This window comes from Lepidochelys kempii, chromosome 5 (assembly GCF_965140285.1).
Source record: "Lepidochelys kempii isolate rLepKem1 chromosome 5, rLepKem1.hap1, whole genome shotgun sequence".
Taxonomy (NCBI): domain Eukaryota; kingdom Metazoa; phylum Chordata; order Testudines; family Cheloniidae; genus Lepidochelys; species Lepidochelys kempii.
Window position 1 is genome coordinate 83,620,608 of NC_136384.1, and position 14,475 is coordinate 83,635,082.

At 39.6% G+C, this 14,475-nt stretch overlaps 1 protein-coding gene across 1 annotated transcript in view; it reads left to right on the forward strand.

The window, feature by feature from the left end:
• Nucleotides 1-588: 588 nt before the first annotated feature.
• Nucleotides 589-14,475, forward strand: part of CDC42SE2 (CDC42 small effector 2) — a 117,465-nt gene continuing 103,578 nt past the window's right edge. Inside the window, exon 1 of the mRNA XM_073344880.1 lies at nt 589-1,116. The gene's annotated coding sequence lies outside the window, so the exon portion shown is untranslated. The remainder of the gene's footprint in view (nt 1,117-14,475) is intronic.

Below are 14,475 nucleotides of genomic sequence, written 5' to 3' on the forward strand. Positions count from 1 at the left end.
AAGACTGGATGGATATCAGGAAACCACAGGGGTGTCCTGTTGTTTATCATAAAAGTGGAAATTCAAAGGAAAATACTGCATAGGATGAACATAATAGAGGATTGCAGTGTAGTTGTAAACTGTGTTGGTCCCAGGATATTGGAGAGACAAGGTAGGTGAGGTAATATCTTTTACTGGACCAACTTCAGTTGGTGACAGAGAGAAGCTTTCCCGAGTTCCCAGTCCTGGTACCCCTACTCTCCTGAGTTGTCCCATTGAAGTCAATGGGATCAGAACAGGATTCCAAGACTGCTAATTCCTGAGGGTGGGGGCCTGCCCCCTGTTACTGATGCCTTCAGTGCCCTGGCCGCTGTGCCAAGGCCGCCAGAGAGGCTGGGTGGGGGTGGCAGGGTGCCTGAGGCTGTGCAGTCATCCCCCGCGGACAGAAGCCTGGAGAACGGACTCCAGGGGCCAAGGCTGCTCCGCTTCCTGGGCTCCTGCGACCTCATTGTACCCACAATGCCTGGCCGCGGGCGCCCGGGGAGCTCTCCCAGCCGAGCACTCGGCGCTGCAGATCGGGCGCCAGGGGGCGCCCCCAGCCGGCTGCCTGCGCTCTCCCGGGCGCACCCGGGCTGCTCTGGCGGCTGTTTGAAAGTGCGGAGGAGGAGCGGGGCTGCGCACGGGGCTGGCGGGCAGCGGCAGCCCGGCCTCCTTTGTCCCCTCCCCTACTCGCCGAGCCGGCAGCGGGTGCAGCAGCCGGGAGCAGAGCGGGTCGGCCTGGGGGGGATCCTTCCCTTCCCGCAGCAGCACCGAGGTCGCCATCTTCGCCTCCCCGTCCCGGCTCCCAGGCAGGGCGACGGAAAATCCCTCCAGCCAGGCGCTGCTCGCGCCGCATCCCTCGCCGCCAGCTCCCTGCCGCGGGCACCCAGCGCCCGTCGCCGCCCGAGAGCCGGGGCAGCCGGGGAGGGGAGTGGGCGCGGCCCCCGCCCGCTCCATGTGATCGCCCGGGCTCAGCAGCCTCCCGCGCTGATCTCATCTCCATCCTCCCCAGCGCTGCGGGCACCCGGCGGGAGACGGAGGTGCCGAGGGGAGGCGAGGGGAAGCCAGACAAAGGAGCCGGCGCTGCTCTAGCGGGAGGTGAGTGACTGGGGGGCTTATGGGGCAGAAGGGGCCTAATTTTCGTGCTTCTCCCCCATTTCTATGTAATCCCCTCCTTCGAAAGCCTCTGGCTTCATGTGCACTGGGAGTGGCCTCTTCCCCTCCCCGGAGAGCAGAAAGACACCCTACCCCACCCCCCACCATCAACCCCCCTGCCCCCCGACCCTGCTGCAGGGATGCAGGCTCGCCCAGCCTCCTACCAGCGAAGAAGGGAGCAGAGCTGGGGCTGGGAGCGCGGGGCTGGCATCCCCATCTGGAAGACTAGTGTGATCTGTAGTGCGGGTGTGTTTGTGGGAAACAAACAGCCATACCTGTGTGGACCCCACTGGGCTACGGTGTAATGCACCAGAGCCCGCAGCTCCGTTTTCGTCCCTGGGAAAGTCCTCTGCTCTCCATTCTGTTGTCACTTCTCTTCCTTCAAAGCCAAAGCAAGGGGAGGGGGAATTCCCACACGCAGGGCAAAAATGAAGGCTCACTGTGCAATAGTTCTCGCAGTGTGAAGCAAGTGGGAGCAGACGGCTAAAAAAACTTGGCAAATGTTTGGTGCTTTTGCATTGCCAGTGCTGTTGTCAGTGGCAGGTCAGGTTTCACAGTGGCATGGACCAAAGGTTTTGGGGAAGAAGCTGAGTCTCTCTGATCCTACACACAGTGCCGTGCCCGCCCCATGCACTTTTTTTTTAGTAGGCTGTAAACCCTGCAATTGGATATTAGTAAGCAAAAAAATCTAGGGCTTTCTCTCCCCTCCTCCCTCCAAGCTAATCAGAACATTACCAGAATTAGAGCCTGCACAGCTTGGCTCTTTCTCATGGAGTTAAAGAGAGCAGGAGAGGAAACTCCAATAGGGATTTAGAGCATAAATGTATTATTATTTTTCTCCCCCCACCCTTATCTACAGTGATTATAAGGCCAGATTTGCTTCCTTTCCACAATGCTGTAGGCTTCACTGTGAGTAAAGTGATGCTCCTACAGCATTTTTAAAAAATTAGCAGTTAATTCCTTGTTCCTTTTTTGTTGAAGTGGCAGGAAGGACAGTTTCATTTGCTCAAAGATTATTAAAAGCTGCTGTTTCTGGGGAAAATATGATAATTGAGAGCATTGAGGGGGACAGGTGATGCCTTTAACAGGTTGTTTAATGCAAGTGCTTCTTGAGCTCAAGGACAAAAGGAGGCTTCTTTTTTTCTTTTTTTTCTTGGCACACAGGGTGTGGTAATGGCACTGTAATGCAGCATTGGTAAGTGAACAGGAGCAGGGCACTGTTGACCGCATATGTGAGGAAAAACATTTGTCAGTTATTGGGTGCTATGGAGTTGTTAATGAGTTCATGGCTGATGTGACAGCTTTTATTTTTAAATAATACAAATTTGAGTAAAATACAAAAATTCACTCTAGGGAAATTACCTGACTCTATCCACAAGCTGTATGTATGAAATCATTGATGAGTTAGCACCAGCATATCAGAATTGTAAGGTAGTGTTGCGTACATTAATTTATCTGTCTTTGAATTTAAACCTGTTAATTTCAAAATTCAGTGTTCATAGTACAAAACATCTAAAAAGTCACCTTTTCAAATAAGTAACAAACTCCTGACATGTTTTTAAGTTTATTTTGTGTGACTAACCATGTGTGAAGAACTTTGGCATAAACTATTGTTTTTCATAGGCTAAGATAATATAACATTCTGAGGTGAGATTTGTGACTTTGACATCCAGCATGAAATAAGTGTCACGCGCATTCTTTAATTCATATTGTTTTGAACCAGAGGCTGACTGCTCTTTGGGTGATTCAGGGTAAATGTTAAAGAAAAATGTTTATTTTTATGTTCAGTGAGTAACAAGATCTTCTAGAGGCAATTAAACCAAAAAACAAACAAACACAAAAACCCCACTGTTGGTGCTGCGATAGCTATGTATAGTTTTTTCTGAAAATAAAAACTTAAAGCTAATTTTTTATTGCTGTCTGACAAAGTTTTACTACTTTATCATAGCTTAATGGTTAACTTGATTTAGTAAATTAAAGATATCTTTCTGTGACACAAAAGCTTATGTAATAGTTTTAAGCTCTCCATTTACCTTCTGAATCCTAACACAAAGGGCCCAATTCTGTTCTGTTTTATATGGGTATGACTTGAGTAATTCCAATGATTGTAATTGTATTATGTTGGATTTACAACGGTTCAAGTGACAGAATTTTGTCCAATGATTAAGTTTGTCTTTCTAGTTATAATTGCCCATATAATACTATCTTGCTCAGCCCATGTTGCTCTGAGTAGGGAAGAGCTGATTTCTGGTGAAATTCTCTTACAGAACATTTTATATTATAAAATACCTTTAGGGATTTCATAGTACTAAAAATTGTTGAAGGTAAGCAAGTCATTTTTGAAATGACACCACTTGCATTGTCAATACACCTGTGCAGCTCTTAGTCTGTTCCTGATCTCTTTCAGTTTCTATTGTCATTTCCCTTTTTGCCAAAAAAGGCAACATTAAAGATTAAGTGTTGAAGAGTGATAAGTCTGGCCCTGATCCTTCAGATACTTATGCAAGTGAATAGTCTCACTGAACTCATTGCTTAGTTCAGTGGGATTTTTCACTTTGCCTAAAGTTGAGCATACATGTAAACATTTGAAGGACTGGGGTGTAAACAATCTGTAGTTTTTCTTTTCTTAGGTGCAGTAAGAAATTTAGAAGCAAAGGTTATATTTTTTTCTTGATAATTAAGATGACTTTATTAGTGGTTAGTGCATTTTCTACAGAAGAGCAGGTTCCTAACTGTGTTCTTCTAGCTCAGGGGTTCTCAAATTGGGATTTGGGACCCTCAGGGGGTCACAAAGTTATTACATGGGGGGTCTCGAGCTGTCAGCCTCCACCCCAAACCCCGCTTTGCCTCCAGCATTTATAATGGTGTTAAATATATTTTAAAGTGTTTTTAATTTATAAGCGGGGGACGGGGTGTTGCACTCAGGGGCTTGCTATGTGAAAGGGGTCACCAGGACAAAAGTTTGAGAACCACGATTCTAGCTTTTCTCTGAGTAGTAATGGAGTCATTCCTACAACAAAGAATTCATTTGTGGTTGTTTTATTTGCTTCAAGAAACTTCATGACATTGTTGATACCAAAGATCTGTAGATCAGGAATTATAAAATTAGCTTTAGCAAGTATTTTTATAACCTGTTGTTGCACTGATTAGTGAAGAATAGAGGAAGCTGTAGAGTCATTACATATAATTTGTTAGTCCATGCCTGAACCTCCTACAGCTTTACGCTATCAAAGTAGAGATAGATAGACTCAGAGTTCTAAATCTACTGGCTATGTTTATATTATATAACAAGAAAAAACAACTTGTCTTGAAGCATGCCGTTAATTCTGACCCCGAGTGCTTGTCAAAGTTCTACAGTAGCTGGCTTTGTAATGATTTGAGGAAAGCTTGCAAAGGGTATGGCTTCTCATTGTAGAAAAAGGCGACAGGAGCCTTTTCAACATCTTGTCTTGGTTCCTGTTGTCCAAAATAATAAGTTGATTGATTTTAGCAGGGGAAAGTGAAAAAATAGTCCAAAGGGGAAAACTGCAGCAGAGTGTTCTAAGTGCCTTTTTTTTTTTTAATTAAATATTTCGTGGTGGGGTTGTCGGGGTCTTTTGCTGTCAGAACAGGCAGTGTAATGATAGATCCTGAGTAATATAGTGGTGACGAGAAACTATCTAATGTCACTTGGGGGCTTTACAGGAGTAAGAAATGCTTGGCACATTCTTTTTCAGCAAGAACTGTATTTGACACTAACACTATTAAGTCTTTAGTGGGGAAAACTAGATTGTGATGAAGAAACGTTAACCACCAGTCACTGTCAAAATTAATTGTATGTCCACTAGAGTGAAGTTATGATCCAGTGTGCTGCCAGGGAACATGGCTGACTTTTTAGAATTCTGTGTATGCTTCTGTTGTCCGTAGCTTTTGGCTGGTTCACACACATTTTTTTTCTAGTTTTTGTTTGTTTTTTTACTAGAATTCTAAGTCAAATATAATTCAGCTTTAGGTTCCCCCTGGTAACTATTAGATCAATAATACAGTTTCTATTCTATTCTATTCTATTCTATTCTCTGATGTAATTTTTTCCCTGGAAGAATGAGTTTAAAAACTTCTCCATTTAAAACAAGATTTACATTGACATTATTGCTTTGGTTCATTAAATGTGATTTAATCCATCAACCCTGCAAATGAGGCATGAAGTTTATATGGTTGATGCACATCTATTAATTTATACCAAGTTCTGAAAAGTTATCACTGACATAAAACTGCTCTCTGGACGTATCTGTAATTGCTTGATATTACATGCAAATCTCTCTGTTATTCAGCCCTTAAGTTTCATTTTTGGGTGAATTAGAGCCATCATAGTGTGGCCAGCGTTATGCACTTTCCTGCACAGCTCTGACAAATGCCTGTCTTGATGATTTTTTTTTTTTTTTTGGTAGTAGTAGTTTGTGTGTGCAAATATTCCCCTGATCTCCAGTTGATATGGTGAAGCTCATGTTCTATATGACTCAAATTGGACTGAATTTGGTGGTCTCATATTTATCTTCAAGTGATCCTTTGACCACATCACAAAATCAACCATGGAACTTCTTATCATACTTGACAGCTCAAGTTCAGGAATCCAATAGCAGATTAGGTTTGCAATTCAGTGGCCCATGGAGAATGTTAGTGCAACACATACTTGCACAAGGTCTGGTTCAAACTAGAACTACTAGATTCACTACTGGTTCAAACTAGAACTACATAAGCACATATCTGGATGGCGTGGTAAGCTAATGATCTGTGGTCACCTTCTTAGCTCTGCATATCTATTTCTCTCTTTAAACATCTTTGGTTTTCAGCAGGCGATCAGGTATTATGGGGAAGAGGACCATGTGTAGGTCAACATGGCCCTTTTTTCAGGGTTTGCTAGTGCCTCATCTCATCACATTCATATCAAATACTTGCTGACACTTCTCTTTTGGTAACTTTTCATGACTCTCCCATTTCTCTTCATGGTGCTCTGTTTTCTTCTCTTAATAAAATAAATGTTTAACTCAAAACAACTAAGTGATCTTAAAAAAATTAAGAGCTCTGTCATTGATGTGATAATGTTAGGGTTCCTTTGATACTTTCTAAATGAAGGTTTCTCTGACTTCATGTTAATAAATGTAGTGGACGTTGTAGAAACTTGATGCCGACTTTCCTGATAAGTACTCTGACTACCACCTATGCCTTTAGAACAATGTGTGAGTTTTAAATCAGAATGCTTGTGCTTCACAATTCTGAAGGCTTGTTTGGAAGAGTTAATATGAGCCCTTCTCTGTTAGTTCAGTCCTCTTAATATCACAGACATCTTGCTTCCTGACAGTCTCTGAAGTGCCCTAAGGCTAATGCTAGCAGCATCGTATACACTTCAAATATGCCATCTTTGGCAGTGCCACAGACAGTTTTTTTTGCCTGTAAATACTGGATTAGCCTGTAAAAAGCAATCATGGAGAAGCTTCTTAGAAATGAATTAAGTAAACACATCAGCTGTGATGGAGAACAAGAAGGTATTCTCCCCACCACCTGCTTTCCTCTTCCCATACACTTCATTCTTTGAGGATGTAAAAATCTTCCCGCTGTAATTGGTTTTTTAGAGGTCAGTGTTGGTGAAAATGGATCTGTGGAGTCTTTTTTTTGTCACACTGGTGAAGCATCGGTCAGTCTTCAAGCAGTGATGCTTACTGCTAAATCTTTTTTTTTTTTTTTTTTTTCAGAGCTTGCTGTCTGAGCAGAAAGCCATCCTGAATGTTCTGTGTCTCAGATCAACCTCCAGCTTAGTTTAATTTTCACCTGTGTGACTCGCCATTCTAGAACCTATGCACCCAAAAGCATATAGGAATGTAACCTAATAGGAGGAATGGTGACTCTTGAGGTCACCTGTAGACTATTTTAGGGATACAATGTCTAGCACAGAAGTTAAACATAGCACATCTTATTTTGGAAGCCTTTGCCTCTGAAAAGTGTATAATTCAAAAACTGAAATACAACAATCTTACCATTCTTCTGGCAGATCTGATATTTTGCTTCTGCATGTGATTCTGACAAAATTATGTACTGATTTAGATTTTTAATAAAGACCACATGCAAATTGTTGCCACAGTACAAAAAACAAGCACAAATATGAGACCAAAATTGATTAGCTTTTCTGGCGATAACAGTGGTACGTGGTTATTCAAATTATGAAATACCTTCGTTTTTTTAAAAAGAGAAGAACCAAAATCAGATCAGAGTAATATTACAGTTTTGGTCCTTGAGTCTTTATGAGCTTCACACATGCTTTTGTGCTACAGTCTGTGGTTACTTCTAAGCTGAGAGGGCTCTACCAAACCTTTAGGACACTTCACTAGTTATCTCCTTAAAAATATATCCAGGCACCATGGCAACAATTGGATTTGGATTCCCAGAGGTGAAAGCACAATAATTAATATACTAAGTGATCTAGTCCCCTAAATATTTGTCAGTTAAATCAGTCTATTGCTAGTCTTTACATGTGTCAGCTGTGATTTAAAAAAGCTGGAATTCTCCTCCCCCACACCCCAAATATATACTTTGGTCTTTGAGGATGTAAAAACTTGCCAGCTGTAAGTGGCTTTCTGAAGTATAGTGGTTCTGAAAATGGATCTGTAGAGTTTGTTTTTTGTCACAGTAGAGTAAAACATTCATCTTCAAGCAGTGATGCTTATGGCTAGCCATGAACCAGTCAAAATCTTCTCAAAGTTTCTCAGGGGATTTTAACCAGCTAAAAGCACTTGTCTGCATCATGCACAACTGCTTGGTGTCTTTCTTCCTTGGGTGAGCAGCGAGGGCATTAAGCAGGGGGAGAGATTGGGGAAATAAAGACCTTGGATACAAAATGGAAGCAGGATAGCCATAATCAGGTAACTGCACCCACTATATTAAAGCTTATGTTAACTGTATCTCTCTTCACTCTGTTCTGTGTTACTGTTTTCACATTCCTTACTGCAATTATAACTGCTGGAGAGTAAGGACTGATAAATTGGAAGTGTGTCCCATGAGAGGGTTTATTTTTGGGGCTTGAAGTATATTTGTTGCTAGCGTAGAGGTTGATACTCCAACAGGAGTAGAAGTATTCAGTTAATTAGCCACCCTTCATGGAGGCACAATTAAATGAGTGCTGACGTACTTGGAGCATTTTACTTTATCTTCCTCTGTACAGTTGGCAGAGTAACAGAGGTATTTGGTTATGCATAAGGGTCCATCCACATGTTTCCCTCTAGTAAGATTAGAGCCCTAATTAGTGATCTACCTTCTGAAAAAATTACTACAATATATTAACTTCCTTTTATTATTCCATATTGTTTTATTGGTAACAGAATTCCCAGTCCCTGTCCCAAATTTTCCTAGCATTCATTGATCAGTAATTCATATCTGTTTTCTTTTTGGCATTTTGTGATTATGACATATCCCCAAGGATACCACTTGCTATAGAGTGCTACTAGGAGAAGGCAAGATGAAATCACCCAGGTTGGCTGAGGTAGCTAGATAGTGGTACAATACTAGGGCTCTGCTTGGATTCAAACTTACATTACAAATATAATAATAACATAATAATTTAATAAAAAACCCTAATAGGGAACCAGAAAGCAGATGTGAAAATCAGAAGCCCAGAGAACACTGAGAAAGAGGAAATTCTTTCTCTAGGCCTTAGTATACCTTTAATATAGATTTTGAACGTTCTTTGCAATATTCAAAATACTCTTTATTTTAGATTTAGATTTAAGGTGATCAGTGAATGGTTCATACATTGGCTAATATATGGCCCACTTCCTTTTAATACTGAAATGTAGACTGTAGAGATTACAGGTCTCAGCATCCAGTGCTTCCTCTTTATTCAAACATCCTCCTGCTGCTGCCTGCTCTAGCTATTGATTTTGGCTGTCTGGCTACTGTCAAGTTGCCAATGTGGTCCTTGGTTGGGCAATTTTGTCCTCCTACTCCTTATGGTTTAAGCTGTATCTGAGCTGAAATGGAAATAAATATTAAATGTTTGCTCAGACTAATTGTGTATAGTGATGTTCTTGCACTGTAGAAGAATTATTGTCTGAAAAATACTGATTCATTCTTATGATAATATTTGGAAAAAACTTCATATAAGCAATTTGCGTTGAGGCTTCTCATATCTTAAGATGAAACCTAATGATAATTATATCTAATTATCTCTCTTCCCAGCCAAGTACTTGTAGTAGTTTAAAAAGCAAGTAGGGATAACATTTCTAGTTATCTAGTAACTGTTTAGATCAGAACAAAGAACCATTTGTTCCATGTGTGTCTAAAACAGGGTCCAAAGACAGAAAGCAATTTGTGTATTGAATAACTGATTAGCACATACTGCACCTTCATTTGCTAAGCATTTCAGTGTTTTATATTTTTTTAACAAGGCATTGCTTGAAGAAATATTTACACTTTTTAAAATGGTTCTCAGCTTGCATTTGCTTTGAACTTTACAGAAAGCAAGCACTATATCCATAACAAGTCAAATCTGTAAACTGTATGAAGCCTTTAACAAAGCAGAAAATGTGGTGTCACAAAAATCTTAATTGCCCACTTTCAGAGGTAAGAGTGTTGTACTATATTTTGAATGAAATCAGCAATTTCTGACCAAGCTAGCTATAGTTACCTCAGAAACTGTTAGACCTTCCTGTGTTTTAATTTATAGACTTGCCTTTTTGTGCATGTTGTTTTATCAAAATAATTCTTTCCTTTCTCTTTTGCTTGGCTTTGATGTTTGATGTCACTTTTCTAGTAAGTGCTCTCCCCCCTCCCCCCCACCCGGCTTGTTTTTGACACCAGGTTTTGGGGCAGATTAAGTCTTGCACAATGGCAGAGGGAAAACGCAGTGTTTCACTTAGTAGTTCATCTGAGATGATTTGAGGACAACACTTGAGATACTGACCTGTAACTGACCAAAATGTAGATTCAAATACTGTACATATTTGGTGAAATTACATATAGCTAAATGTTTTTAAACAATCATATTTAGCTCTGATATTTCCTGCAAACACTGTTCAGTGTATAATACTCAAGTATACATTAATGTATGTATGTGGTGTCTTGATATCAGTATTGCTTATTACTGGATACAGACAACAACATTTATGTTTCTGTTAGGGTGTGGTTCCAGTAAGACACCATAAACATTGGAGAGGTCTGTGGAGTGGTAGAAGAATCTATAGGTCAGTAACTGTAGTCACTATTTAAATTTTATTTTTTTAATTACATTTTAAGACAGAGTGTTCAGGCGATGCCCTCCTTCTCTGAATCTGCATCAAGGTGGATTTGATTTAAAAATCATGATTTAAATCACTAGTCAGGAAGACTCAATTTAATCATGGATTTCTACATAAAAGTGCATTCTTCTTGGTTGTTATAACCTTAATACATATTCTTCACAACTCAGAGATGGATGTAGGTTTCATTTTTAGAAGGCACACACTATACATTTTTTAAAGTGATTTATTTTGAAAACTTTTCCGATTAGTTTTACAGCTATATCAGAAAATGAATGATTGGTTATTTCATTTACCAAAGGTAATTGTTGAAGCAGCTATTTATGAAGTCACTGGGAGGTGAACTATCTCCAATTCAACAGGTTAATCATTAATATTTGGGGGATTTTCTTGCCAAGCTGTATTAGGAGTAGAACATCACCAGGCAGACATTTACATTGTTTTATTTAACGAAAACAACAACGTTATGTAGTCTGGATTTTTTTTCTTCATCAGCAAACATAATATTTTAACAAAAGAAGCATATGAATTTTTGAATTTAGTTAAACATTCAAGATTTTTAAAATAAGGTTTGTTTTTGTTAAAATTGTTTTTAACTAAAATAGCTAAATGAAATATTTAAAAAAACCCACAAAATTTAATCGACTATGTCAGCCAGGTCAACATGAGAAACTTAAAATATTGGCTTCTGCAGCTAACTCAGTTGTCTTCACCTTCATTTTCCTGTTTGTTCATAATCTGGAAAAGAAAAACAAGCTTTCCTGCTTTTTCAGGTCCCAAATGATTTCTCAATTTGGAATGATTTAGTTCAAAGGAAGAAAATATTCTTTCTACACCAGCAGAAGAAGCTACTGCTGTTAAAAGTGAGATTATCACTTCAGCAGTCTCTGAATCCAAGTGCTTAAGTGACTTCCACCAGGTCACTGGTGTGACTTTCTTTAAAACATTGTCAGCAAACATATATTTCTTGAATGGTTCACCCTTAGCTCTGAAGTTTATTATAGTTGGCATTATGGAGGAATGATTGCTGGATGTCCATGTCATAGCCAACTCCTCTTCTTCAGCAGTTATGGTTTGACCCTGGTACCGAGTATTGAGAATATCTGCAAGAAAATGAGCTGGAGATAGTGCTTGTCCCATTTGTTTTTTTAATGCTTGTCATTTAATTCTATAATTGCATATTTTTCTTTTTAAGATCTCACTCAGTTCCTTCCAAATTTCAACAGCGTCATCAATAAAGTAGCTATTTCCCAGCATTTTGTTTAAGGCTACAGAAATAGGTTTCAGAATACTCAGCACGTGTTTAACATTTCTCTTAAGCCCAATGTTGAGCACTTTGGCTGTGACAGTGCCATCTATTTGTTCACAATTTTGTTCACAAACTGTCATCAGATTAGGCCACTTCTTCAGTCCACTACTGAGTTCCATTGCATGTCTTGTGGGAGAGTTAGCTTGGTTCCTCCCACTTTTTTTTCAGAGCAGCTGCTGCAAAGTGGTTGTTATGGAAGTATTTTGCAATTTCAACAACATTAGCCTTTATTTCTGGAACACTGACATCTTTGGCTAGGAGGTGCATTAAACAAGCACTGCAACCATATGTTGTTAGCTTGGGACTCTCTTCTGAATAATTTCTTCTCATCTTGAATACATTTGCAGCATGGTCTATGACCAAGCTGTGTAGTAGACATTTGAATTTTTTTTCACAGTTTGTCATAGCTTCTGCTGCTACTTCTTGTAAGTATTCTGCTGTGTGTGCATTTCCTGATGTATCAATTGTTTCTGTAAGGAAGACATTCCCTTCTTCTGTTGTCACACAAGCACATACAACAGGATCATTGTGGACATTGCTCCACCCATCAAGACTCAGGTTAACAATTTTACCTTCTAGACCTTTTGCACACTGCTCAATTTCTCTTTCATACACTTTATCCAGCAATTTGCCTGCAACATCTGCTTTGTTGGGTGGACTGTATCCTGGTCTTCGTGACTGAACCATGTTAATGAAGTGTGGGTTCTCAATATACGGAAAGGAGAGTTTGTTGCATAAACAAACCAGGCAATTTTTTCATCAATTACCTCTTTTTGTAATCTGGTGGTTCTAAACACAAACTTATCTTTGGATGTTTCTGGCTGATGGAGATTTTTTTTTCTTTTTGCTACAGGTGATATACTGTGGCTATGTGGCATACATGATGTGACTGAAACACTATCATTGGCAGATAACTCTGAAACTATAGAAAATGATGATGATCTTGAAGCTGGATAATCTTCAGAATCCTATATGTTGAGGATGAATTCTCCTAAACAATTAAGTCAGTGCAGTTATTTAATTATTATTACCATACTTCTCATTTAGTATTACTCCATTGCATTCACTGACACTCAGTACTACTTTAAACGTGAAATTGTAAAAGGAAGATCTGCCTATTTCAGCTGTTTATTTTTTATCACAACTGCACCTAAAATGAGGGTACCATAGAGTAACAACTATATTTTTTGCTCAAACAAGAGAATTCAATAATAGTCCAGAAGGAAGACAGGCAGTCCTTAAGAAAAAAGTATGAAATAAAGTTTACCAACATGAAGATCCTGCATGTTCAGACATGTTCCTTTGATCATCTTCAACATAGCTTCCTCCTGAGAAGGGACACTTCTCATGATGTTTTTTCATTTAGGCAACCAGGCCTTGCATTTCTTTGTTGCACTGTTTTTATTGTGCACGCAAGCCTGTCTTACCCACTGGTAGAGGAACTTCATTAAAATATTCCTAAACTGGGTCTCTCTTACGGTCTGCTGCCATTATAGGTTTTTAACTTCTAATGAAAGAATGGTAAGGTAGCTCTCAAATCAATGAAGGCTACACTCAGAAAGACTTCAAGACTTCTGAAATATGCTGCTCAAGCAGTTTCTCTTTTGTTTCTACTGCCTGTCCCTCCCTTCTCACATTTATCTCGAGACTTCTTCTCCTTATCCAAATCTATTCCGCCCCCAACAATCTTCTATTCATTGAACTTTTTGAAACTTTGCACTTTTAGAGAGAGGTAAGGGATTGACTCTGTGTACACAAATCTGCAGAGGGACAATAGGGTTGAGATCTGTTATTTCTCACCTCTATATATTTATTTATTTGAAAACATTTTTGCTGTTAACAAGCATGTTATCTCTGGACCCACAAATCCACAGTTTGAGAACTGCAAAACTAAGCATGGTATCTTCTAGACTGAGCACTGAGTCCCATTGGGTAGCTACAAAGATTAATCTAAATCTATACAGAAGCCCCTGGAACCCCATAAGATTGGGTCCCTAATCCATGAACTATTGGAATTCATTGACAAAATGTTTCTTAAACATTACATGAATATATTGTCTCATACTATAGACTTAGAATTTATAATCTCTATTCCATGAAGAGATATCTTTGAGCTATAATGCATCTTAATTAGGTTTTTTCCTCAAAAAGCATTTTATCAAAAAAATCCTATTTAAATAAAAAAATCTGATTTAAATCAAAAACCGATTTTTTTTTTATTTTTTTAAATTGATTTTTATCCACCCTGATCTGCATGTGGCATGGACTTTTTCAGTAGTACAAGCAGGGCCTGCTATATTTCATCAGTTTCCTTTATTTCAATATTAAAATATTATTATGGCCTTACTCTGTTTATAGAGATAAAACTCGGTTGCCCCTGGCTTCCTTAACGTGATTGTCATTTGCTACAAGACAGAAGTAAAACAGCTGTCTTGTAGCAGGTAAAGCTTCTTAATATTAGGGCAAGTTAGTGGATTTAAGCCTGCATTGAGATGGATTTGGAGGGGTTGTAGGCCAGTACCACTGCTTAATTTTATTGGCTGTAGGGTGGGCTCACCAGGCCCTGGTTCACAGTTGTGCCATTGGACCTGACTACTGAACAAGAATGCTAAGAAATTAGGACTCCGAGAAAACTCTATACCCCTCACACCTATCCTCCTGAACATGCAAGCACAATCTTGTCTTAGTATCTAAGATTTCAGTGCACAGTTTTTCTTCCATAGTCCTTCC